The 27,759-nt window shown below is 47.6% G+C and overlaps 1 protein-coding gene across 1 annotated transcript in view; it reads left to right on the top strand.

Moving 5' to 3' along the window:
* The window catches only part of SND1 (staphylococcal nuclease and tudor domain containing 1), a 417,734-nt gene that overhangs the window by 328,788 nt on the left and 61,187 nt on the right, over positions 1-27,759 (top strand). The window lies entirely within an intron of this gene.

Genomic DNA, 27,759 nt, shown 5'->3' with positions numbered 1-27,759 from the left:
ACCTGTTTTTCAAGATTGGGAAGCTTTCCCTTGGTCTCCCAGACTGGCTGAGATGCCCTTCCTTTGGTCCCCATAGCCTCCTGTGCACACATTTGTCTTGTACTGACTGATGTTGTTGAAAGGATCTGCGTGTGTGTTAAGTCTTCCCACTAGATTCTACGCTTCTCAGAGTCAGGATCCATGCTTTTGTCTTTGTGTTCTTTGTAGTTTGCCTAGCATACAAGAGATACTTAATAGATTCATTAAATCAACTACTGTATATGTTGTACTTTATAGTTCTTTGGGAAAGCTCTTTAAGGTCACCATTTGTGGGTCAGGGAGGAAGACTAGAGTATTAAGGCTGGACACACAGCTGCTAATTCAGGAGCTTCTCATTGAAAAAGTGCATTGCCAAGCCTGACTCTGCTTACTAGGGGACCCTGACATCCCTTGGTCTCCCTGGCTGTCCTACCAGGATACTTAAAGGTAATGAGATAATGATGTGTGAGTGTTTTGAAAAACATCCAGTGTTCAAATAGTAGTCATTAGTGCCCCTGTATCATTCTCCCAGGAGGCTACTCGTCTCTTTCCCTCCCTGGTATATTTCCCATCCTGTGCTTTTGTGGATCAAACTGTTAAGTGAGATGAAGGGTTTATTTTGAAGTTCCAATCAACAAATTCCTGTTCAGTGATAGGCTGTAAGCACCATGTGAATACCAGGCTGTTACCTGCCTACTTACAGCCTCTTCATTTCTGAGCTCTTGGCCCTTGACAGGTATTTCTAAAAACCCTAGAAGGAAAGCCCTCAATTTCCATTCCAGCCCCTAAATGAAGATGGCATCACAATGAGAAAAGGTGACATAAAGAATGGGAGATACTGTAACATCGCCCTGTTTTTCCCTCCCCGGCTGCGAGGTCTCCCTTATCAGCCTTTCTCCTCGTTGGGTAGCCGGTCACCAGTAGCCTTCCCACACTAGCTCAGCAGCATGTGCTGATAGGTGCCAGCAGAGTGCTCGTTCCAGTGGGATTCCTCTCTGCAGAGCTGCTGGCTCAGCTGGGCTCTTGTCTGTTTCCCTATTCTTCTGCTTAGAACTTTCATAGCCAGTGAAGCATAGAATTGCATCCATTCTTCTGAAATAGCTGCTGGGCCTAATTTTTCATTGGCTTGGCCAAGATCCTATTACCTATAATTATGTCATACAGGCTGACGGGCAAAGTTTGCTAGGCCTCACTGCCCTCCCGAGACCAGTGTTCACATCCCAGCCTGGCTGTTGGGATTGGGAAGAGAATAAGGTGGAATAAGATTTAGGGCCACAAAAGATTTGGCCTCCTTGGGACATGTAGGAAGGTCTCAAGGATATAATTCCATCTCAGGGAAGAAAATCCTTTTCAGTGGAGAGATTCTTCCTTTCCCTGGGGAATTGGTCCTTACTAACTACTATAAACTCTTCCTTAAGAGACTTTGATGTTTCCTTTGCCTGTTCAATTTGTTCTGACCAGTAAAAGGAAATAGGAAGTATAGCCCTTAGACCTGACATAAACAATTACCTTGGCATTGCCAAGATACCTTTACTTCTAACCCACATCATTCTCAGAGTAAAGATATAAAAGGCTCAACCATGACTTCCTCTTGCATCTTTCTACTAGAATGGCCCCCAGTACTTACTTTGACCTTCATCTAAATTGAACCTGGAAATGAATATAGTGGGTACTGATTGCCATTGGAGAGTGAATTTATTGGCTTCCTACAAGATTATCATTACAAACACAAGGTCATGAAAATCCTTCAAACCGAGCTTTGCTAAGCTCCTGCCACCTATGGTATTCAGTACTATCTGCCTATCTAACATAAAATTCTTCCATCCCTGTGGACGACAGCTATTGCCAGGCACATCCTGGTCTACCTTCTGTATAGCTATGTAGAGCCTGTAACCCAGAACAAATGGAAAAAATTCCATCAGGAGGTAAGAGATGTCTGGACTCCTCACAGGTAAGGATTATGCTAGGAGAGCTGGGTGCCATTTATTTTCATTTAGATGTATCATATGCCCCTAGTAATAACTCCTGGTTTGTCTTACCTCTTCAATCATCCTGAATTTTCACTGCTTCTTGAGCTTTGGTAAGGGTTCTCTTTAAAAAAAGAAGCTAATATTCATAGTATAATAACAAAGGCAAAAGAAAAGCAGCTCCAAATTTTTGTTTTTCAGATAAAATCCCTTATTTATGAAGTCTGTCCATTTCTTTCTGGGAGCCTAATTAGGAAAATAATTGGCTTCTGACTAGCAGATCATATTTACTTTCCATACTAAAGATGACCTCATGCAGACCTGCCCACTCTCTGTTTCCAGAAGACCTTCACATGGGACCCCAACACATTGGCCAGCACCCACGTGGACTTGAATGTGAGCTTTCCTGCTGGCATGTTTGGGGGTCTTCAGGCATCATGTCTCCCTCTTCAGTCTGTCCTAACCATTCCCAGATATGCCCACTGCCTGAATGTTAGTATCTTCTCCTTGGAACTATATAGTCCAACTGATAATCTTTTTAGAACACAGCCCCTACTATGCAGTAGCAGGGCTGCCAGAGCTGCCAGCAAGGAGCTGGCACATTTCATTTGCACTCCAGGTAATACTAACACTCTGGTGTTTCACATGTGACTCCTCCAAGGACACAGTAGTGACTATTCTAGTGGCTGAGCCAACCTTAACCCTGCCCTTTTCTTGTCTTTAGCATGCCCACTCCTTTTGTCTGTTGCCAAGGACTAGACAAGATCCTCTGTGTTCCAAATCCGGCTTTATTGATGAACTTCCCTCTTGCCACTCCACCTGTGACAGTTTCTGGTCAGCTGAACTTAAATGGAATTTGAAAATGAAAGTGACCAATGGTCTGTTATGAAATGCTGTGGTGCATGAAATAAGATTATGAGCAAGCTTGAGAATTAACAACAGATACCGTAACCTGGTCTAACCATGTGTCACTTATTCAGGAAGGATAAGTTCATTCTTAGACCCAGATCCAGAACATTTAAGGACATCTTTCCCTTCCTGATCACTTAAAAACTCTGTCAGTAACATGTGCAGAGTCAGACCTGCATTCTTGCTCCAACCTCACCATTTACTGAATGACCTTGGACATGATCCTTAGCTTCTCTAAATCCAGGGCAGTCTCAGTGCATAATAGAATTCAAGAGAATGGTGCCCCTAGGGTTGTGCAACGGCCCTGCTAAACCTAACTGCCTCACCTACAATGAAGGAACCTTCTCTGTAAGGTGATTGTAGAAATAATGTATATATGTGAAATTCCCAATTCTGGTGCCCTGGTGAATAGTAAATACTCAGTGAACAACAGTGTGTTCTCATTTTTATTATGAATGAAAATTCTTCTCTTGGAGTTTAGCTAAAACCTAGGATTAGAACTTCAGTATGTGTGGATAAAGTACGATACACAGAGTAGGGAGGTAGGCTGGTCACGGGAATGTGTGTTGGGAGCAGCATTCATATGAGTCCGCACAGAACAATGGTTAGTCCTCTCCGTGCTCTGCACATGCCACGCCCATGTATTTAAACAAGTAGTGGCAAATAACCATGCTTCCCTCTCCCCCACCACCGTCTAGCACCCATGGCAGATGTTTCTGGTCACAGCACTGCTTTGGCTCAGGGCTCAGAATCTTCTCAAAACAGGATTCCTAGGAGCTACTACTAGTTGAGTCAATTTGGCACTTGCACTGATACCTATTTGCCATTCTTGTTCTAAGCTCTCAAAAATTGTCTAAATACCATCAGGATGGGGGGTGGGGCTATCAGTTAAGTGTCCGTTCATGAGATCAAACCTGGCATCAGGCTCTGCACTGGCAGCACGGAGCCTGCTTGGGATTCTCTCTCTCTCTCCCGCTCTTTCTCCCCCTCCCCCACTTGCTCTCTCAAAATAAACAAACATTTTTTTTAAAAGTTTTTAAAATAAATAAATAGGGGCGCCTGGGTGGCTCAGTCAGTTAAGCGGCCGACTTTGGCTCAGGTCATGATCTCACGGTTCGTGGGTTCAAGCCCCGCATCGGGCTCTGTTCTGATAGCTTGGAGCCTAGAGCCTGCTTCAGATTCTGTGTTTCCTTCTCTCTCTGCCCCTCCCCTGCTCACGCTCTGTCTCTCTCTCTGTCAAAAAAAAAAAAAAAAAAAAAAACTTTAAAATTAAAAAAATAAATAAAATACAATAAATAAATAAATACCATCTGGGGTTAGCCAGTCATTTTTCTTTAAAGATTGAGGAAGCAGGGTATTTTTGCCTCAGCGTCTGCATGCTCCTACACATTAGAACCTCTTCTTTCTAGGCAGTGTCACATTCAGTGGAAAAGTAAAGGTCTGGACGTAAGGCCAACAGAGCCCCACCCCGTGCACAGAGCCTCTTCTAGACTTGACTGAGTCATGGACAGATAAGGCCAACTGCCACCAAGACCCAAAAAGCCAGGATTCCACACAAACCTCATAGATGTCTAAGAAATAATGGCTTCAGTATCTTTGCTGTGCAGTTGAACTGCCATATGGGTATTTACAGGAAGTTCTGCCAATACTCGCAGCTCTCCATGCTTTTCTTTCTACTTACACAGGACTTCTGACCTTGCTCATTTCCTGATGTCACGGTGACTTGAAAATAAGGGATATAGGGATGACCTGTCTAGATCCTAGCTGGCCCAGGCTTCCCTGTCCTCTGATGGAGTAGCATTTGCTCTTTTTTGTCCCCATGCCACCTTTCCACAGCCACAGCAGTCTACAGTTGCCATAGGTTTATCTTTGATCTGTATTAACTTGGGAGGGTTGGAGGATAGTGGAGTGCCAGGCAGGAGCTCTAAAGAAAGATCTAGGTGTTAACCAGGATGGAAAAAGACAAGAAAAGGACCCAAGACGAATCCTTTGGGACAGTCACCTGCAACAAGAGCAAAAGCTATCTATTGAGCCAGGAATGAAGAGTTGAAAGGAAACAGCTTCAGTGTGCCATTTTTCTTTCCAGGTTAGCATAATGCCTCCCTCTTCTCCCTCTGCCTTCTTTCGATGCTGTGGAATACTATCTAGTCGTACCAGAAGAGGGTCTTGGCATTGAATATACAGCTAAAAGTGGAGATTTTGCAGGTAAAACCCAACAGGTCCCTCCACCACTACTAGCAGCCTGTATAAGCCACTTTACTTCACAGCTTTCTATAGTGTTGGTGGTGCTGGGATGCTATTACCTCTCTGGTTAAATAAATCTAAAACTACTGACCCAGGATTTTTATAGCAATGCTGCAACCCTATATGAGGAAATGCAATAAATAGTCCATTACCACTGATTGGATATGGATTTTTGGCCTGGCCACTTGCCACTTGGTAATTTTAGAATAGGGTCACTTTCGGAACTGGAAGATTCCTTGTAGGAGGATACTGGTGTTTGCTAAATAGTGTTTCTTATCTTCGTGCCTTCTCACAGCCATGCTCCCACCTCCTGAGTGTTGGGCCAGTCTCTCTGTCTGCCTGGCAAAGACAGCCAGAGCTCATCCTTCATCACTTTACAGGGCTGCAGACGTGGCCATTTCCGAACACCAAGGGTGCACTTAACCACTTCCTCCTTCTAATATCAGCACTTCCACTCTAAACACATCAGCAGCTTTGTAACTTGCATTTTATTTTGCTCTACGTTTTGGCCCTTCAGGTTTTTTGTGGGAGGAAGGTGAGGGGACTGGCAAAGTGCGTTGTTGCTGATTTCAGAATTATACCCTGACTCACTGTCTCAGGAGGAGCCTTTAAGCAAGAGTGCCAATAGCATCCTGAAGGGCTTTAAAGGTTGGGTTCTCTTTCATATTTGATGTGTGACTGCCTGCTTGATTTTACCATCTGCAAAATGGGAGCACTCAGCCCTCTTCTGCCTGGAGAGAGCTGAACGGTGATTATGAAGGCATGTTACAGAGGATCCGAGGAGCCCCTAGATCTCCCACTCGCCTAGGAGCGAATCAGCACACACAAGCTAGGGCCCTGTGCTACCTGGAGAGGGACCCACAGTTGCTTTGTTTTTTGTTTTTCTTCTCACCTGCATCTCAACAGGAAACCTGGGGTCCTAGACCCTGAGATCTGACCATTGTTTGCCACATGGGTCTAGCTCTCATTGGTTTTCCCTTACTCTCTGCCATAAAATCTGTCTGTTAACACTGCCCTTTTCTTGACATGACTTTGAAGCAGTATGTCCTAAACAGAAGCTGTCCCAAAGCAGTGAGTGGTTCTCAGTCTTCCTTGTAGCCAACTGGTTGGACTAAGCCCTGAAAATCTGACACAAAATGCTTATCTTCCTGTTCTGAGTTTTTAGGCCTATCTGTTGTAACAGTGTGTACTGTTTCCTGGTTCTCTGAGTGAGACTGATTTCCATACAGTTTGTCATCTTGCCTGTTTGTGTGTGGTAACTGTCCCAGGATTCAGGTCAGACCTCTCCCATTTTGGCCCCTGCCTCTGATCTTTATGATAGGTCTTTCAGCCTAGGGTGTTTCCGAGGATAGGCTTGAAACCCCAGAAGCCATGCTCTTTGTTATTATCAAGTATGATACAAAGACAGTTCTACTTTATCAGCTTCCTGCCTAGCTTGTTTGGGTAGTTGACCCAGTGCTGAGGGTCCGCGTGGCAAAGCTGGAGTTTGCCCTCGAAGCTTTTGATTCTTGTTTTCCCATCCAGAATCACAGGCAGGTGTTGAGCTAGCCCAGCTAGACACCACTCAAGTATGACAACGTCAAAAATTCATGAGGCCCTGGGACCCATAGTACCTCTCGACATACAGACTCCTAGCCTTGCATCAAGGGAAGCCATATGGTTTCACATGCCCTGTTGCCCTGATGAGGCACAGCGCCACGTGAAGTGCAGAGGGAAGGCCCCGGGACTTCTCTCTGTGGCCAGCCCTTCAAGGTGTGAGGAAGGGCTCTTCGTGACACATTCACACATGCACGCACACACACACAAGCATGCCTAATGCCCAGTGATGGAGGGACCAGCTCTGGGAATAAGCAGCATTCTCACCCTGCCCACACTTCTTTCATCTGTCCTTCTGCCCTGACGCTTTCACCGTCCCCCTTGTGTTTCTGTAATTTGTACAGTATCGTTGAAAGGTGTTGAAGAGATCAATAGCAATTCACCTTTTCCATTATTGATTAAAGTGATGGCAAGTAAAAATGGCAGGCAGTACCAATTCATTCATCATGAGCTGGCCATTTCCTACCAGACCACCAGTGACCTCTCTCTGCCTGTTAGTTGCTGAGCCGCAGCTGAGATTACGCAGGTTTCTAGGCTGCTTTAATAGGAATGAGAGAAGCACTGTGTTTGGCTCCTACAATCAAAGCCGAGTGAGGAAGGAGACTGCAGGTACTGAGCAAGAAAATGACCGTGGAACATGTTCTTCAACTCTGGCTTCATTTGAGGGGTTCGCCACACATGCTGTACTCTCAGGGAGAGGCAGCATGACATCAGTTGATGGACATCACTGCCCCGCCCAGCACTTGCCTCTCCACTGTTCTCCCAAAGGGCGCAGCCTTCCTTTATCTTCCTACGCAAGGTAAACAACGTAGTGAGTGAAAAGTCCGTGACACCTGTGAACTCGCTCCGTTTCTGCTGAATGTACGGAGGTTTGTCATTCCAAGACTTCAGGTAGTAACTGTGGCTCACCCTGGGGGAATGTGGGGTGCCTAGGGGTGAGCTGAGTCAGGTGAAGGAAAGGTTCTTGTGCTTAGGAAGGGTCCGCATCTCCCAGGGGATGGAGAATGCAAACAGTTCTTAACCACTCCTCAGCTCTAGAAACAAACGGAGGAGTGTGTGTGTGTGTGTGTGTGTGTGTGTGTGTGTGTTTCTGTTCTCCCTCAATGGAAATACCCTCTGACTGTTGAGAAAGGTGATGGAGTCAAGACCCAGGACATTTCAGGTGCCATGCACTAAAGAGCTCGTTTTTAAAACNAGCACTGACTACAAAGGCAAAACTTGATCTTACCTACTTTTCTCTGCATGTACTGTAGTTGGAATGTTGTTGGTTGTCTAACACACACAGACACACACACACAATGGACACACACAAACACACAGAAACAGCTGCTGCCCACCACACGCAGCAAGTTCGCTCAGCACTGTGGAGGGGCTGGGAGGGCTGGAGTCCAGGCACGGCACGACCAGTCCCCAGAAACTGCTGTCTGCTGCACTTTGGCTGAGGGGGGGAGTATCCTGGGAGTGCCTGGAAGCTCACCCTGTTCATGACCTCTACCCGGCAAAGGGAGCAACTTACCTGAGCGGGCAGTTAGTGGTGACGAGTGGGACTTGCACTTCCCCAGAGCTGCTTGTTGCCATCAGGGAGCTTGCAGTCTTTTGTGTCAGCCCAAGCACACAGCCAGGCTTTCAGGAGAGCACTGCCATTGCAGTCCTGTCTCCTGAGTGCCCAGTGGGTTTAGGTCACTGTTTTGGATGCCCCTCTCCCACTAGGGAGACTGCAGCAGAAACCCAGTGTCACTGTGTCAGGTAGCTCTGCAGTCTGCACATGCCAGACCTGGAGAAGGCCGCCAGCTCTCTGTGACGCTGCTTAATTACATGTGAAGCTGCCAGCAGGATGATTGTTCCTTTCCCATGGATCATTAATAAACCATTCTGGCCTGCGTAGATGGGGCAGGGGAAGTCTCTGACAGTTCTGTCACCTTCTTCAGCTTTGTTGGACAGGTCTTCCTCCCTTTCAGTCTAAAGCATGCAAAATGGCTGGGAATGAGGAGAGGTAGGGGAAAGAAAAATCTATTTCCATATAATGCACATGTTTTTCTCCTAAGATGGAAAGTGGCCCCCTGCTTTCAGATTGTCTTGGCAGCCAGAGTACAAAGGGTTCAAGGCTTGCCATGGGTGGGAAGTACTAGTGGCTCAGCTCCTAATATTTGCAGCAAACTATAGACTAGGCCTGATTTGGAGACGAGGCAGCGAGTGCAGCAGGTGACCAACAGCCCTGCCCCACTGGGGCCGGAGATCGACGCCATCTTCTTCTGTCAGCCTAGGCGGCCTCATTCCTGCTATGCCTGAGCACAGAAAGCATTTATGGTGTTTTAGAAACCTCTTTTTTAAGCAAAGATGGAAGAAGGCAAAGCAAATATAATATGGGAAACCCAGTGTATTTAGAAATATTTCCCTGTCAGACAACCTAGAGCTTTTCCTTTGTTGGTTAGAAGAATTTAGAATCTACATTTCTCCATAGAGCATTGAGTACAAAAATTAAAAATGGGTTATAAATAGAAATAAACATGACCTATGCAGTTTCCAAGGACTTGAGTATACAGCCTTCAGAATACTGAATTAGAGCCTTTGGTAGCTATCAGGGCTCTACAGGTTACACAGTCCAATCAAAACAGTGCCCAGTAGTTGAGAAAACTAAGGCATAAAGAAGGTATTATTTGGACACATTCACATAGTAAGTTGTGGGAGAGTTAACATCTCCACATTCCCACTGTATTGATCTTACCTGTACCCTTACCAGTCTCCCAGACAGCCACCTGTTCATCCACTGGCAGTACAAGTAATAATGGAAGACTGTGACAGTGGCATATAAAAGGGAGTGGAGTGTATCTGACAGAGGCGGACAGGAGAGATGAACACGTGCATTCTCTAAATTGTGTTATTTTAGTGAGAAAAGGACGCAAGGCTAAGTCAGAGGAGGAAGTCACCCAGGGCCTCAGCATTCAGTGAAGAGGACTCTTACTAGACAGGGGTACAGAGAGAACGCACACAGGATGAGAAGCCATGCCAGAGAGGGAGGAGTACAGGTGTCTGACAAGCCTGGAATTTTCCATTGCTTTTCCTGATTAGCGATCGTAGAAAAGCTGTTATCTCTTCATGCCAAAATCTGAGCTTCAAAATAGCCCCAAAGAAACAACCAGGGAGTACTAAACCGTTTTAAGTTGAGGGGCTTTCTTTTTCCTTGGGGTGGGGAGGCTTACAGTCTTGTTTGCTGCCCCCCCCCCCCCCCCCCCCACCTGAGAGAGTTGCAGGGCAGGGGCAAAATTTATTGCCCGCTAACTTCTTGGGCAGAACTCCAGCTCAGGCACTGTTTTCCTGGTCACTTTCTGCCAGGACACAGGGTGGGCCCCTGGGCATCATCCCTTGTCCCCAGCATCCTGTGCTCTAAGGCCTGCTTCCTCATTCTCTCAGGAGGCAGATCCAGAAGCCATGCCATGTTAGCAGGCCCTGGGCCTTGCCCCCACCCTATAGCTGAGGCTGGTTACCCGTCTCATTAGCAGTGACGTCTGTATGTCTTTCAAGGACTTGTCAAGTGGGGGAGGAACAAATCACATTTTCCGGCAATTTAATTTTATTAACTCTGATTTTTCCCCCCTTTTCCAAAGCACAGCTAAATGGAGCTAAACATATACACAAGAGCTATATTTAGTCCTGATGGTGTGGTAGAGTAGGGAAGGCACAAACATAGAGGTTTATCTGCTACCTAGTAAACACAGGGAGGTGTCAGGGCTAGAGAATTCAATAGTAATAATAAGCATTTATATGGTGCAATGACAACTTTGATACAGGGCACAATTTTCTGGGGATTGCTATTAATTGTGCTTCTGCCTATGAGCGGCCCCCTAGTGAGGGGCTTGGAACACCACGCAGAGTTAAGCTATATTAAACATCAATTAAAACAGCGTAAAATAGAAACCAAATAAAATCTGCAAAGGTCAGAATGGCTGTGAATGAGCAGGCAAGGCCTTGAGGAAGAGGGGTTAGGGCCTGCTGAGTCTAGTATACTGGTGCCCTCACACTTCCAGCTGCTCGGAGCTGCTTTGAGCTCCCTGGTTTCATAGGTTTGCCGGAGAGAAGGATGGTACCCTCTAGCTTCCCTCCACTCAACTCTTCCCCAAAGGGGTCTCAGAAACTACTCATCGTGGCCAGCAAAAAGTGTGAGAAGACAATCAATCTACCCACGCCATCCAATAGGACCTTCTGCAGTGATGGAAACATTCCTTATCTGCGTTGCTCAGTAGAGTAACCACTAGCCACTTAAGGATATTGAGCACTTGAAATGTGGTTGGTGCAACTCAGGCACAGGATCTTTAGTAAAATTTTAAATAGCCACCCGTGGCTAGTGGCTACCATATTGGACAACACAGGACTGTAGACAGCCCTCGCCCACAGTAAATATTCAGACAATGATCCATGTGCACTGCATTCTTCTTCCTGAACCAATCTCCACCTTTCCCCATACCCATGAATGTCAACGCTTTTTTTTTTTTTAACCCAATCCTCCCATACCATCAACTTTAGCTTTTAGATTCTTTGATAAGGGCCATACACAGTGCCAAGAAACGAGAAAGGCCAATGCCTACATCAGACCAGACAGCTGTGGCCTTATCTTTGGCTCCTTTTCTCCTGGTATCCCCCAGTCAAGCTAAGAGTAGGTGTTTCCCACTCCCCCAGACAGAAAAGGGAGTGGTTCTAGAGCTGTGGCTAAATGAAGATCACAGATCTGTGGTGCTATCACTTTTCCCACTGAACATCTGATTCAGTTGCTGAGTCTGACCCTTGAATTCTCCAGAAGCGGAGACTGTAAAATTCCCAGGTCATCCAGGAAACTCACACCTGACATTCTTTGGTCCTTTGGCACCTAAACTGAAAATACCTTTTCCAGTAGTTTTTTAAACACTTGTTGAATGCATAGAGTGGATCTATTCGTTGGAATGACATAGCTAGTGTAGTCGAACAGAGCACTGTACTTGTAATAAAAAAATTCCATGTGTAAGTCCTGGCTCCTCCATTTACTAAATCTGCGACCTTGACAAAAATCATTTAACCTCTCTGAGGCTTCATCTTCCCACATAAAAATAAGTGTGCCAGATTAAATGACCTTTCGGACTGAGAGGATCTAGAAAAGAGATCCCCAGAAAGACGCCCTAATTGCTGTGAAGCCCTATATCTCCGCTCAGTTTTCCCCTCTGATGTCAAGCTTGCATTTCAAGTACCCCTTTCCTCACCTGCGCCTCACTGGGATACCTCACCTGTGTGTCTAGTTAGCACTGACTCTGACTTGTAAGTTGTCCTGTAGCACAGACACACCCTGAGCCAGCCATCATCTCCTGTGCTTATTGTCACACTCAGTGCAACCTCGAGGAGTCCCGGACGGTCCCCACATTACTTTGAGTCATCCTCATAGTTGGCATTTTGGCCCTTTTGGGAAAGAAGGCAAGAGGTTTCTTGGCTTGGCCAGTGGGTCTGTAGAGCAAAAGAGGGGTTTGGGAATTAACCTATGTGTGCCAGTCATCCTGGCTGGCCAGCTGTTTGCCAGGCCCCCCTCTACCCAGCAGTCACTAGTTACTGCTCCAGGGACTGTCCCCAGCCACCCAGAGCCCCCGTGGAGCTGCCTGCTCTGCACAGCTCACAGAGGGCCTGTAGCATCTCTAATTGAAGAGCTGGTGAGCAGACGCCCTCAGTGGAGGTATTTTTAGCTGCAGTGATACAGCCTCATCTTTTCTGCTGGATGTTTTGTTTAGTTGCGTGTGTGTGTGGTTTTTTTTTTAATAAAATAAGTAAAATTGAAAGCTGTGGTCCGAAACCCTAGTGCCAACGCCCGAGAAGTTTTGGCACACCCCCTCACCACAGGCCTAATTAATCCTGTCTAAGACCAGGTGCCGAAGCTCTGAGTTTGCCAGAATATTAGGCCAGAGAGACAGCGTGTACAGAAGGGACAAGAGCTAGAAATATCTAGAGGAGGCATAATGGAGGCTGGCCTGGTGTGAGGTACGGAGGGCCTTCTGAGCAACCTGAGCAGCCCCTGGGAATGACTCTTTCCAGGCCTCTTAGACCCTTAATGGATCTCAGGGATAGAGTAAGGGGGCCTGAACTCCTTAGGTTATGCGGTGGGTCCGGTTCTGTACCTTGCTGACATGGTGCTTTTGTTTTCTTTCTCTTTATCCTGTTCTGTGACTTGTCACCTTTACCTTGGCTTTTTTATTATGTACCGTGTGAACAGGGGCTAAAGGACATTCAAGGAGCTTGCATCAGACCCCTGAGCGGGATCCTGGATTGATGGGGCAGTGGTTCTCAACCCTGGCTGCACATTGGAATCGTGGAGTATGAGAGGTTTAGGAAGGATACTCCTACCTGAGCCTCCCTTCAAAGATTCATCAAGCACCAACTTTCTATTTTAAGATCCCCAGGTATATTAGGTGATACCAAGGAATAGTTGTTGATGTTATTAAGTGTGATGATGGTATTCTGGTTATGTAAGAAAATGGCTATGTTTTTTAGAGGTGCATACTGAAGTATGGAAAGGTGAAATGACATCATGTCTGGGATAATGCTTTAAAACACATCAGCAAAGAAAAAAGGGGGATAGATTAGGCAGATAGGACTGTTTTGATGATTGTTCGATCTGGATGTTGGTATATGGGGGTTCATTACTATTCTCTCATCTCAAGTGTTTCAAACTTTTCACATCAAAGGTTTTTTTAGTAAAACATGTTTTTAAAATAATTTAGAATCTCTACAGCTGATTGTAATGTTCAGCTAAGGTTGAGAACTAGTGGCTTCGAAGATTAAATCTGGATCCCCACACCCTAGGTCAGCTCTGATTGGGGGCTCTGGATAACCTTAAGAGTGACCTTTCAAGGTATATTCCCATAAGTAATCTGCACCCTCAACTCTTCAGTAGGTGAGAAACAGGATGGGCACAGGAACAAATCACGCCTGTGTCTAGAATCAGACTTCAGAATGGATGACTAAACAGCTTCGTCTGTTCTACTGAGGGACCTCAGTTTCACCCAGCCCCGAAAACTGTGGTGCTCTGTAGTTTCCCTGCCTTATCCCTTGCCGGCGCCCCTGCACACCACCCTGAAGACCTCTCTTCTCACACCGGGGATACAAACGACAGCTATGCTGTGACAGACGCAAGGGAAGGAGGGCTCGGGTCTCCGCGGTGTCCAGCACCTTACCAAGCGGGATTTTGCTAAAGCTGGGGTGGGGAGAGAGGGGCTGAAATTGCATCTCCCTGCCCTTCTCCAGAGAGCACGTGCTCTCAGTTGGGATTGCAAGTGTGTGTCCTTGGATGTCTAGCCCAGCTCCCGAGCAGTATTTTGCTCTGGCTGCTCAGCAGGTGGGGTAAATAGAAGCTAGCTGCAGCCAAACTAAATGATGCTCTGGAGCTCAGGCCAGAAGCTTCTGTGCTACATTTAAATACCACAGCCTGGCTTACAATCCCGATGTAGCACCTCTCCATCCATGAGCAAGCAGCTGGCCCTTCTGTATTCAGGGGCCTTTGGGATTTATACCTATAAGCAAGTCTGTGTGTTGCTATGTGAAGTTGAAGCCAAGGGAAAGCTACAGGCGCCCCACGGTCACTCAGCCACCCCAGAGCTTTGCTACCAGTAGTATTTACTGAGAGCCTGGGTGCCCTTCTTCCTCCTCCCTGGGAAAGACTTGGAACAGTCCTTTCAGTAACTGCCAGCTTAAGAGACATGCAGAAGTCACCCCTGCACCTCTGAAGGAGGGCCCAGAGCATGCCTTTCGCCAGGGTCTGAGTCACTATTGGCCCTGCCACTGTCAAGTGCCTACCTCCAGCATTCAAACAGGGAGTTTCTTCCTCTGCCCGCTCATAAGAACAAGTAGCCTCAGAAGCACTCAAATTGCAAACTCCAAGCCATGTGGCCTTCACTGGACTGTGTGGATGGGAGGAGGCAGAAGCTCCTCTTACCGCCTCCTAGTGCACAGCTGCCCCATTGCCACCAACCTTGGGCTACCATCGCATTGCTTGCCCCACTGCAGGCCTCAAGGGCAAGGACCAAGTCTCTCATCTCTATTGTTCCCCAGCACCTGGCATAGTGCCAGTCACCATTCTGGCTCTAAATAAGCATACAGATGAGTAAGTGAACCAAAGGAGGGCAATGGCAGGGAATGCCAATAGGTCATGGGTTAGAAACCTAGCATTTTAAAAAGTAGTTTCTCATTCATTGAGCTTATGAACCTGAACTGTGTGGCAATCTGAGCCCTGCCTGAGTTAGCTTGCAGAGCAGCCTGTATGACCAGGGAAGGTTTCTGATGGGTAATGGCTAGAGAGAAACATACTATTTGGTTCTCTTTCCACTTTCCTTTGGAATAAATGATATCTACCCATGCCTTGGTTTCTCCCATTTGCTATTCATGGGCCTCTGAGCAATCTGTTCCCTCGTGGCTCCAAGGAGGGTGGCCTGTTTGTAGGAGGGTTTCCCTTTGTCTTTCCAAGGCAGTCAGTCTTGATACTTCGTCAGCTCTCATAGAAGTTACTCCTTCTGAACCTTAATGAAACCTCAGGGGCACTAGCTTAGCTAAAGCAAAACTGTGTATAAGAAGTGCTTCTGTAGTTAGTGACACAGAACTGTCCTGCCTGTCAGAAACCACTGTGACCACTGAGTCGTCCCTTGCTCCCTCTAGACTCTAGAGCAGAGGCTCTAATCCCAGGCCTACCCTTTAATCACCTGTATATATTTTTAAAATACCAAAACCCTGTCCCCACCCCTAGAGATGCTGCTGTATTTGACCTAGAGTCAGAACGTTGGTATTTCCTAATGGCTCCTCGGTCCTGGCAAGTATGTACTTGGGACCAAGAACCACTGTCTCAGAGAGTCTTCACTAGAAGGAGCTGTGATAGCACTTGAACTTCCTAGCCCCCCCCCCCACTACCAAGGAGGGTGCAAGAGAAGAGCATGTGATTGCCTCTTCTACACGCCCCATGTCGCCTTCCTTAGCTAGTTCTGACCCACTGTTCCCAGGCTGTATGATCGATGATGCGGTGCTGCCGTGTCCCCTGCCCTCACCGCTCACACACTCTCACACAGCCCGCTGCTCTTAACCTTGGGCAGGCAACTGGAGCAGAGATAGATATCTGGGGACAGTGGTTCGATTTTGTTTCAGAGGACATTACTGAGGAAGAACAATCCAGAACTGTCTTTGCAATTTAAGATGAATATTTCTTTTAAGATTTTAGCTCAAAGAATGCTTGCCCACTGGCTCCCAGATATCACACCCCATCCTTCAGGAGCAGAAGAGTCTGCCTTAGCAGTGAGAAGCAAGGCCAGACACCAGTTGAAATCCCAGACAGCTTCCTACCCTTCTTCCAGATCTTGTCAGATATTTCAAGCTTTAAGTCCTTATTCGTGCTCTGCCTACTTGGCTGGCTGTTCTTGCACTTGAGCGGCTTGTTTGCCTGGACAGGTCCAAGCTGTCTGAGCCATCAGCAGCTGCACCTCCTCCCTCGCACCTTCTGTCTGAGCCAACCTTGATTCACAGTAGTGCAGATGGCCCCAGCCTCATCCAGCGACGTCTGCCACTCCCATCCCTCTCCTGCCCTGCTTTCCCCTAGATGAAGGGGCCGGGCCAGGCCTTGCCCACAGGTCAACCTGGGGCTAAGATGAAGACCACTCTTCGTTCATGCTCTGGCATATTAACCAGGAAACATGACATTAATTTTACCTGAAGCACAGAGGACAAAGGCGCAGCAGGGTCTAAGTTCATGTTGTGTAGAAAATACTTTTCAGTCTGCCTCAGAACGAATCTGTTTTTGCAAATATGCTTAGTTCCACCCACTCTGCTTCCTAAGTATTACTGGGAGCTGAGAGAGATTGAGGGAGAGGTGGTGCCAGATATCACCTTTCCTTCTTTTCCCTCCCTCTCCTCCCTTAAAGCAGACTTGACAACCTCTTGGTGCGCCACCTGTCAGCTCCTCAGTCCAGTTCAAAGTGCTGAAAGGTGGTGCCCTGTGACCCACCACTGTTATCAATCCGTTTCCCTTCTCCTTGTCCCTCTCCAAGACAAGTGAGGTAACAGGGAACAAATGTGAGAGGGGGTGTGGGTGACCTTGTACAAAAGAACGCTGTGCTGCAGTAGCCCTAGGGCCTCACTCTGCCTTTCTCCTTGGTAGCTCACTGCTGAGCCGCAGGCAAGGCGCAGAGTGTCCCATTTAGTAGGTTCTCTCTGAGAGAGACCCACAGCCACACCCTCTAGCCACAGCAGCAGCAGGGAGGGAGCACTACTCCCCCTGTGTGGTTTGGGATGGGGTACACAGAGCAAATACACCAGCTCATTTGCATCACCTGTAACCTGAGGGACGCCAGCAGCTTTGGAATGTCATTGGCTCAGCAGTGCTGATATTCACATGGTTCGTCCTGAGGCTCAGTTAGCTGTTACATTATTTCAGGGCCTTTTTTTCCTATGGAGAAAACTGTCCCGGTCCTAGGCTGCTTACACAGGAATGTAAGCCCCCAGTGCCAACCCTTTTATTATAGGGGAATATCAGAACTGAGATATATTATCCCTTGGGGTGTTTTCTTCAAGATGAGGATATTTTTAATCCTCAGTAATGATAAAACATCTCTTTGGCACCTATAACCAATAACATACTGACTGAAGAAAACAGAGGCCACCTGAGAGCTATCTGCTTTTCTCTCCATAGTTTGAGGCCAGGCATTTGGTGAGTGCTCTCTGTCCTAGTGAGCACTGGGCCGTGTGGGGGGAATGGGATCAAGGGGCCTTATTCCACTCCAGATGTCTTGTACCTACTGCCTAGGTATGGGGTCTGCTCTCTTCTTCCCACTTGTCAGGTAAGGAAGAAAAGATCCTTTGGTGTAGTCATCTACCCAAAAACCTTTTTGTTTCTCTGAAGCCACCTGATAGTATCACCAAGCTGGTCAATTTCATGTTCTTCGTGGCTTCCCTGTAGCATATGTTGCCCCAGCTTTCTGCTACAGTTGCTGCTTAACCTCCTAATCACAGGAAATCTACTCTTTTGGATCTATTGTTGTCTCCTATGACCACATTTTAGTGACTTGCCTGCTTTTGTTTTTGATCCACAAATTCTAGTCCGTTAAAACTGCTGGACTGAGAGTGACTCATGAGCACTCTCATGAATCTGGTTCTCAAGTCCAGGTTCTTGAGTTGGGTCCCAAGGACCCAAATTGACAGTATTTGCCTTAACTCTGAAAGAAACCATCAGATTTGTAGCCAGAAACCTGTGACAGATACACTGCCACCCCATCCCCACTTATATGAAGGAGAACAGCCCTGGAGTTGCTCAGCGCAGGTCAGGGNGGGGCGTGCTGCCTTGCCTTCCTGCTGGGCCCTTCATAACATAAGAGCAAGTTCAGAGTGCTTGGAGATCGGGACAGGGAGGTTCTGCCCCCATCTTCTGCCCTTTGTACTCACTGTGGACTGCCTGCCTGGAAACCTGCCACAGCTCCCAGACCTGCCCGTGCTGCCTCCATCACCTGGGTGTCCGCTCGATGCCAGAATGCCCTGGACCTGAGAGGGTGTGTAAGGATAACTGCTAAGTGCTCAGGAAGGTTTTTCCAGTTGTCTCAGTTTGGGGCTGCCTCTCAGCCTCCATGTGTGCGTTCACTAAAGTTTTAGACTGGAGAGATGCCTCTGTTCTCCTAGGGGACAAGTGGGGAAAAGATTGCCCAGCTGACATTTCCAGGATCTTAATTCCAAATGGAAAAACCCACCACCAGGCTCTCAGTGTCTCCTACTCTACGCAGCACACCTGATTCCACCTGAGGCCATTTCACACCAGCAGAGGGAAGCCCTAGGGCCAGCAAAGCACCACTCATGGGCAAAATCTTCACCCTCGTAGCGTTCTGTAAACTGGAGCAGTAAGGCCTCAACTTCCAGAATGGAAATGAAGTGGAATGACCTTGTGGGGTTGTCAGGTACAGCACAGCCAGCATTTATATGGGTTGTTGATTTCCACATATTAAATGGTTCTAGTTGCTACTGAACTCCCTCACTTCCCTGTGATGGTCGGGGTCGGTATCAGCCATGGCATTCGTGCAGAGGTGGGGGAGAGAAAGCTTTGCTTCTGCTGGCACCTGAAAATGGTTCTCCGTGCAGCACAGAGCTGCCCGTGGGGAACTGCTGAAGTGGCACTCAGGAGAATCACCAGGGAGACCCCTCCATCTCCTGCCAAGCTAAACAAACCCTGTCCGTGCACTACTCTGAATCACACCTCTCTGCAGCTTCATTCCTCCTTCCCCAGCTCAGCACACTGTGCCGCCTTACGGGAAAGTCCTGGGTGTCCACATGAGAGGCACATGAGGAGATGTGGACTGATGTAGGAAGGGGAGTGCCGTTCAGTCATCTTTTAAGTAGAAAGGAAAAGGTCATCAGAGCTGTATGGGGCCTGGGTGGATTATTGTTGACTTTGCCTTGCTGCAGCAAAGGGGCCAGCACTGGGCACTGCCAGCTCCATCCAGCTGCTGACAGACCAAGCACAAAGAAATGCATGCTCCGTGCACACAAATGGGTCTGCATGTCAGCGTGAGCCCATTTTTAGCCCTTACCCAGCAAGGACAGCCCATGACATAGTAATTTAATTAAATTTGCCTCCCTCCATGGCCCACATATTTGCAGAGGTTTGGGGGGAAATGGATCTGGCTGAGGAACATTACCCTGCCGCTCTGGCACTGCCCCAGAGCCCAGCCGCAGTACCATAAAGGGTCTTGCCATCCTGAATACGGCCCAGGGCATCTGTCTGCACTGCAGGCTCTCTGGCCAGGCTGCCTGCTGGCACATCTGGCAAGGCAGCCTCTAGAAGCATTCCGTCTCCATCACAGGGAAGCCACCAGGGGCAAAATAAGGGGACTTCCTACCCCCTACTAAAGACCTGCTGCCAAGAGCCTCAGCAGAAACTAGGGCCACATTATTAGCTTTCCCCACTGATCTCAATGTCTGAGAAGGGAGAGGGCAGAATGGGAAGACACCACAGCCGCAGTAATGGCTGTCACCCCAAATTCGTGTCAGCCCACATCCCTATACTTCGTCCCTGGAATTGATCCATATTTAGGAGCCCGAAATTGATTCCACTGAACTTATCACCATGTTTCACATCTCAAATGCTCATCAGTTTTTGTCCAAGGTGTCTGAGCTCAGTCCACACCCCAAAGACCTGCCCCTGCTTTCCAACCAGCCAGTGCTTGTCTTACATTGAGTTCATCACTCCTCAGGAGGCACCTAAGCTTTCTCTTCCTCTTCTCCCTCTTGTCCAGAGTTCCTGCCCTTCTCATCTATCAGTAACCTCTAACGTCTTACTCAGCCTTTTATATCCTAGGTCAGCAGTACCGCACCTGCTAGAAGAGAGCATCCTTTCCCGTTCTCTTTCTCCCTCTCCACCAAGAGCACATCCTCCTGGCTGGCTAATCTCTCCTGCGTAATGATAGCAGCACCTCCGAGAGAAAGGGAATTTCTCTGGCACAGTTTGTCTCAACACCAGCAGAACACAGGCTGTTGCTTAGGAGTGGGAATCATTAGAGTCAGGCCATTATTGGAGGGGACCAGTCTCTAGGGGGACTGGCAGAAATTACCACTCCTTAATAGACAAAACTCATTTGCTTTAAGCCCCCGCCCTCCTCTTTATTTCTCTGCATTCTCCACCTCCCTTCTCTTCCCAGCTTTGAAGTCAAAAAGAGAGGTAACACTATCCCATCCAAGATGGCAAATTTCTGCTAAATTAACTTGGTTAAAAGATCCTTGGTTGAAAGCGGCTGTTCTTTTAGAATGTTTCTATTGGGACTTGGCTTGAAACCATCATGAAGGAGACAGATTCTAATTAAATGTATGTGATAAAATTATAGCCAGGACCACTTCATTTCCCAGGAGAGGAGTTGTTGATATGGGGGAAGAGGAGACATTTAGTAGTTTCTTAGACCCAGTTTCAGGGAAGGCTCCGAGTCAGCCTGGGCCATCTGAGCTTTTCCCTGCAAGGGTCCCCTCGCTTACACAGTACCAGGGAAGGCAAGAGATGTGGAAGCCGGACTCCAGACTCCTCCACTTCTCAGTGGTCATCTTGACCTTGAACAGACCTCTAACATGATTTAGCTACTGTATGCCTTACCTCTATAGGGATACGAGTTCTTTACCTTACAGCTCTTTGCTCTTGTGAGAGAAGGGGGAATGGCATAAGCAACAAATGTTCCTTTTAATTGTTGCGTGTTTGGGCTGCCATTGGAACTCGCATGCCTTGGAACATTTGTGGTTGAAGAGAAAGGAAACGTTGCCTGATTCCTCAACGCTAGCTGTTTGAATGAAGGCATGAGTGGGCACCGTCTCAGAGCATTAAGCACGGAGAAGGTACTGATGTGAAAGGCCTTCCCCTTCCCTCCCTGGAAGCAAACTAAGGGATTGTACCAAATCGCAAACTCCAGGGGCACTCATCACTTTGTAGTTTCTGTAAATGGCACCCCAGATTTGTCAGTCACCGTGGCGCTGCTGGTGTTCAGTGGTAGCGCTGGGTTGAGAACCCAGAGGCCAGAGACCCGGTCTCTGCATCACAGCTATGTGACACCTGGGGAAGTCCTATCTCCCCAGCCTTCATTTTCCTCATAAATAAAATAAGGGAGTTCAGCTGGGTTGTCTAAATTAATTTGGAAATTACTTTCACTGTCTCCACATCTCTGAATTTTGAAACTATAAACCATCACTCTGTCCTCAGTGTCTTGTCATCCCAAGATTGGCCAGCCTTGGTAACAACCCCATGATGTGGAGGTGCCCTCACCTGACATACCATTGGTCAGAGGAGATGTGGACCTAAAACAGGAATGTGGCAGAGGGACTAAGGAAAGGGAAAGCTGCCCCGCAGCCACAGCAGGCTAAAACAAGAAGAGTATGGAATAAGCCAGTTCCTTATTCTTCTTGTTCTCATGGTTCTCTGTGGCCTCAGAATCTTCTTCTGACACACATGCATACAATACGCCCAGTAGGTGCAATCACTTCCCTCATCAGAGTAACAACAGGAATGCAAACATGCTTTGGGATATCTCAGCCTTGCCATGTCTCCAAGCCCCCCTCCTCATTTCTAATTAAAAAATTAGAATTCCCTGATTCCGTTAGCAGTCTCTTCCTTGGCCCTCCCTCCTTTCTTATTCCAGACTCTCCCAATTCATCCCCTTAAAGAGATGAATTGGAAGAATATGCTGTCATGTCAGAAGGAAGCCATTGTCAATTCTCACAGCAGAGCTAATAGGATAAAGTATTATCCGACTTCCCCTAAGTCCAGAAATTAAGACTTCTTGCAATGGTAATAGATTATAACTTGTAACCACTGCAGTTGGTAGGCTGCAGGAACAGGCTGTTAGTATCTGAGGCCTCAGCTCCATTTCTGGAACTGCACTGGGCCTTCTGTGAGGGACACACTGAGCATTCCCGCAAACACTGCTGCGCTCTCCGTGCAAGGAACTGCCTTTGCAAAGAGCTGTCTGTAACTCATTCAGTTCACCTACAGGGCGGAATCTGAGTGGGAGAAGCTGCCTGAATGGTCTTAATGAACCTGGATTAGTAGGTAGGTGAAGGGAAGCAGCCAGGCCCTTGAAGACTCTAGGAAGAAGTAGCCGGAGGCCAAGAAACCAAACTTTGCCCAGGGAACAGTTAGTGTGTGAAAGCTCTTCTCAGTCACCCTTGCTGACTCATTGAGCAGGTAGAGTGACTTAATCTAGTGACTGCATCAGTGCCAGTGCAGACATGCGGAAACCAGGGGTGAGACCTTAAAGGAACTTTAAGAGACTATAGATGAAGGAGTTGCCTTGGAACAGGAAATGCCTGAGAACTGTTGGAAGAAAGAGCCATCCATCTCCTAGAGTGGAACGATCTTGCAAAATTGTCCTAGGTCCTATCATGGCAGATGACTGTACTCAGATGGGGATTATTGAGGGAAACACCCTGGTATAACAGTTATCGGGGCACTTGGGTGGTTCAGACAGTTGAGCGTCTGACTTTGGCTTAGGTCATGATCTCACAATTCGTGAGTTCAAGCCCCGTGTCAGGCTCTGTGCTGACAGCTCAGAGCCTGGAGCCTGCTTCAGATTCTGTGTCTCCCTCTCTCTCTGCCCCTCCCTGCCCCCCCCTCTCAAAAATAAACAAACATTTAAAAAAATTATTGGAGGGTGTTATAAGGAGGTGAATAAGTATTAAAGAAACTAGTGAATCAAGGACTATTCCTTTGACATTTGGTAATTAAAACTTTAGTAATTGTTCTAGTATTGTTCCTAGGTACACAGAATGCATGACCATGAAAGGCTAAGTACTACTCTGCTCCATCTAGTCCCCCTACCTGGCATTAGAGTAGCCTCTCCTCTCCATGCTTCCCTACTGGAGGGTCAGGAATCTTAGTGGGTTAGGTCAGTCAGGGAAGACACCATCCTCTCAAATGCTAACACTGTTTTGACAAGAGCGCTTCTCCCAGGGAAATCCCCCACAGGCCTCAGCCTAATCTCTGACTCACCATCAGGGTCCATGTGCACTGAACTCCTAGTCGTCGTCATTTTTATGGGAAAACACAATTTATATAATACTCTCCCTCTGGAGTAATACTCTTTTTGTAGATAAACAGTGACTTGTACCCACTTCTCTCTTCCTGTGTCTTTGCCCTAATAGAAATGAGGAACCAGGTTCAGTGCAGACCCCAGAGGGAGCCGGTCAGGGTGAGGATTAGATTACAGTCCTGAGGACTGGGTTGTTTCCCTCAGGCAGTTGGCCAGCCTGCAGGATAGAGAACAAGACTGTTGTGGGTAGGTGGTTTAGCCCAAGTACTAACAGCAGAGCTGGCATGTACCAGAGTATAAAACCTGTGATCATCCTAAAATCTAATTTTAGGAAATCAAAATGCATTCTCTCTTACGCTTCTCTTGGAAAGTTGATCTCCCTGCTTTTCTTCTTTGTTCCATGCCACAAATATCACACTAACAGTCCTCCCCCATCCAGGGTCCAGCCAGCCTCTCGCTTGCTAGGACGGTGGAATCTCCCTGGCTTTCCTCCTTAACTGCATTGCAGACCCTTAGCCTGTCTATCTGCCATATAGTTCCACTCTGCTCTCACTTGCTGAAATTATGGTCTTCTTCTCTGCCCTTTAATTGTGCTTTGAAGCCCCAGTAGCTCCTCTGCGTGCTGCCTTCTCCCTCCAGGTGCCTCAGCCCTCCCCTGCCCCACCCTTGGTAAGGCGCTCTGACAGAGAAACAGGGATAGGTGGACAAGCCTCCAGGAAGCGTATCGTCTTAGGAGAGGACCAAGGTTTCCTAGGGAAAGGTTTCCTGGCCCAGCCCTCAGTGTGTGCATCACGGCCAACAGCAGCACCTTTCCTTCCTTCTGGCTTAGCCAAGGAAGGTAATCTTTTCCTGGACTAAAACGGCCCCTTGGGCCAGCTAGAGAGCTGGATTAGGGAACAGAGCACAAGGCGCTGGTTTCCTGGAGGGAAAAGTACAACCCCTCTTTCCCTCTGGGCCTGGCCTTAGATACATGGTCCTGTCCCCTGTCCCCATCTTCTGGGTAAGCATCATTCTTCTCTGGAATAGCTCAATAGGCCTGTTCTCTCTTTGGGCACAAATGAGATTCTAGAATCAAGGTGGAGATTGGGGCTGGTCAGTTGGTCTGTATCCTTGTTTATCATCAAATAACTACCACCAATACTGCGTTACTATATGATGTCAGTCACCACTCTTAAGTGTGATTTTATACATATAATTTCACTTTTCACAACAACCTATGAAGTAGTGAGACGCAGATACTAATGCGTCCATTTTACATATGAATAAACTATGTATTTATCCAAAGTCACACAGGTAGTAAGCGATGGAGCTGAGATTCAACCCAGGAAATCCAGATCCAGTCTATACTTGTAAGCACTGTGCTGTGTTGCTTTGGAAATCCGTATGTTTCACTGATCTGGTTCCTGAAGCATTCATCCCTGTTCCAAGAAGCAATTTACTTCATTTTAATTTAAAGCAAAGATGAAAACAACCTTAATTCACTGCCCAAACCATTCTCACCCCCTCAGGGGTAAAGGGTGCTTTCTGAATGCATGGCGACCAGGGAGGTGCTTTTGAGCCAAAAACTGCCTTGCAGTTTAGCTGAGGCAGGATTTAAAAATGGCGTGAACAGTGCCCGCATTAGCCGGTGGCATGGAGTGCTGAGTGCCAGCAGAGGAGATAAAATCAGACATATGTTTGGATATAAATGTTCTCTCTTCTTTCTTCTTCTCTAATTTTAATCCCTTGCTGCTTTGTTGCAGTAAAATGTTGGGGCCTTAATTGTAGGCTCTTGCCCCCTGAGGTAGTAGTTTAGGCTGTGTAAGTCCCCCTTAGCCCTGTCGTAGTCTCTGTCCGTCTCCACAGAAGGAAGCCAGAGCTCTCCACTGTTAATGGCTATGGACTCTGGACCTCTTCCCCACCAACAACAGGAATTGTTTTGCCAGGGACTCTTTACTACGTTGTTCCACCCAGCACCCAGCAAGTTCTTGGCCTCAATGCATGTTAAACAGCCCTCATAAAGCCACTGTCTCTAGACCTTAGAAGCTGTACAGTCTACTCTCCCTTCTTTGATAATAAGATGCAGCATGACACCAAAGAGCGATAAAAGGGCTGGAGCGAGCAGATGATGGGAGTGGCAGCCACAGCCTGGCACTTAAAGAGCTGGGGCTGGGGTAGGTACAGTGGAAGAGAGACGTTAAGGAGCCGCCTGGTAGTCTCATTGTTGAGCCAAGTAAGCAGAAACCATTCCACTAGAGAACTTGCTCCAATAGGTGCTTGAGGACCTCTGTCCATCCTCAACTCTGCAAAGCTTCCAAGGCTGAGGTTGGGAGAAGGCCTTTCCCTTTGTGGACACCCTCCCTGATCCACATCATCCTTTCTCCAGCAGCCGTCTGCCACTGAACTCCGAGTCGGAAGCTGTTATGTATAGTCCTGAGGAGCTAACCCCTTAGTTAGCCAGCTGTGGGGCCCCTGTGGTCAGAATTCTGGTCAGACCTTGGAGGGCAGCAGAGCCAGTTCTGAAGGAGATTGAGCACCTCAAAAAGGGGAAGAGAACACAGCGATATCTGGAGGAAGGTCCATTTTTACTGCATAGTGACAGAAAGAAATAGGTTCTGGACAGCCCAGAAGAGCCTGAGTGAGAAAGGCACATTTGACCTGGGAGTCCAGAGATCTTGGTTTCAGTCCCACCTCTTTGACTAACTAGCAAGCAGTGTGACCTTGGAGGTATCTTTCAGTTTCTCTTGGGCTGTTTCCTTGACCATAAAACGTAAAAGGAATAGACTAAATGATCTCTCATGGCTTTTAGAAAATTCTTTAACTCCATATAATCAGCAGCAGTCTTTCTCTCTTACGTGTTGCTACAAACTACTCCCCTGAAGAGCTACCAGCCCATGTCCCATAGCCTGGCCGCCAGGCCTGAGGATGAGTCACCAACACAGCATGAAAGCCTGCACTTTTGGTGCTCATGGGACTCCTCTCTGAAAAGCCGTCCCAGGTGCCTGCTACAAAGGAGGCAATACCCAACATCGTGGCAGTGGAGCTTTGCTGCCTCAAAGCTGAACCGGTGCCCAGGTCAAGGAGTGGGCCCAGAGCGGAAAGGAACTACCCTTGCAGCTCTGAGGACACTCACACCTGGAAACCGTATCCTCAGTCTCCCCCACCTCCTTTCAGGTTCCTTCTAGAAAGAACTTCTTCCTCAGATCCCAAGATGGCAGTACACTCAAGCCCCCAGGACAATGTGTTTGCTCTTAGGACTCTTCCCCAGGAATGTTTTAGGACCGTTTCCGTACCCTGCCCCCTTGCCCCCCAGAACTCTGGTTCAGCCACAGGCCCTTCATCATTCCAGAGCCACTGTACACTCCCTAACCATCCAAGTAGCTGCCCAGAAAAGGAAAGGTGTGAGGAAACTGGCCCTACATCCTCTGTTTCTGAAGCAGCCACTTTGTCCACAGTTGCCTCTGAATGTGTACCCAAGAAGCTGTTCTGAACAGCCTGAGCTGTCTCGTGGCACTGGGAAAGGGATAATTTTTGCTCTTTCAGCTGGTCCTGGCCAAGTCCCACCCTTTACTCTGCTGCAGCTTTCTGGTTTTATTGGGGGTAGTAGCTACGGTGATAAAAGAGAGCCAGAGGGAACATATATTTGGAGCCCGGAAATGTGAGTGACTGTTTCTAAAGGTGGGCCATGCATGCATGCTGCCACAAACACGGAGACCCAGAAAGGACACTTATATATACCCAGGGGATTCAGAATTGGCCCCTTCTTAGCCAACTGCTGCAAAGTGCCGCCTGCCTCTCTCCCTGTTCAGTGCCAGGGAGATCACACCCACTCAGTCCCGATTTCCTGCATTAGTATGAAAGCGCTGAAGAGACGCAGGGTCCCAGTTCATGCAGCCTCCCTGGACGTCAGTACTCGGTAAGCATCAGGAGACAGACACCCACCACCACCAAGACATGTTTGACTATTTAGCACCCAGAGAACAGAAGAAAAACTGCCTGTGGGAAATTTAAGCCAAACAGCACTATTGCAGACCTCTTAAATCCAGGTCCCCCAGGGTCTCTGGGTAGAGCTGGTGCTGCCTGACCAGCAGCTTCTGCTGAGGTAGCATTTAACTTCTGGCCCGGTCCCAGATGCTGAAGCTGACCCATTTCCCCTGCTTTTCCAGGGCATCAGGAATTTGGTTCTATCCCCAACAAAGCCAGGGACTAACACACTTAGCTTGTGGAAGGTGCACTAGAATCGGGGTGCTTTTATTTAAGCTAAGGAAAGATTGTTGACAGCTTTAGCATTTTCCCATACTTGAAAGAAATTTATCATTGTCTTCCCCTCCCACCTTACCTCTCCCCTCCCCTTTTTTTCTTTAAGTAGAAATGACTTGGTTAATGCTTAGAAGAATCTATAGAACCTTAATCAATTTAACCCTTTGGGGACACTGAATTAAAAATTGAACAATATTTATTAAAATACAAAAATACACTTTTCTCACATTACAATCAGTGTTCTTTTGTTGGCATTC

Source organism: Crocuta crocuta, unplaced genomic scaffold, assembly GCF_008692635.1.
Source record: "Crocuta crocuta isolate KB4526 unplaced genomic scaffold, BGI_CrCroc_1.0 scaffold266, whole genome shotgun sequence".
Taxonomy (NCBI): Eukaryota; Metazoa; Chordata; class Mammalia; order Carnivora; family Hyaenidae; genus Crocuta; species Crocuta crocuta.
Note: the sequence above shows the minus strand (reverse complement) of the source record. Positions and strands in the feature narration are given on the sequence as shown.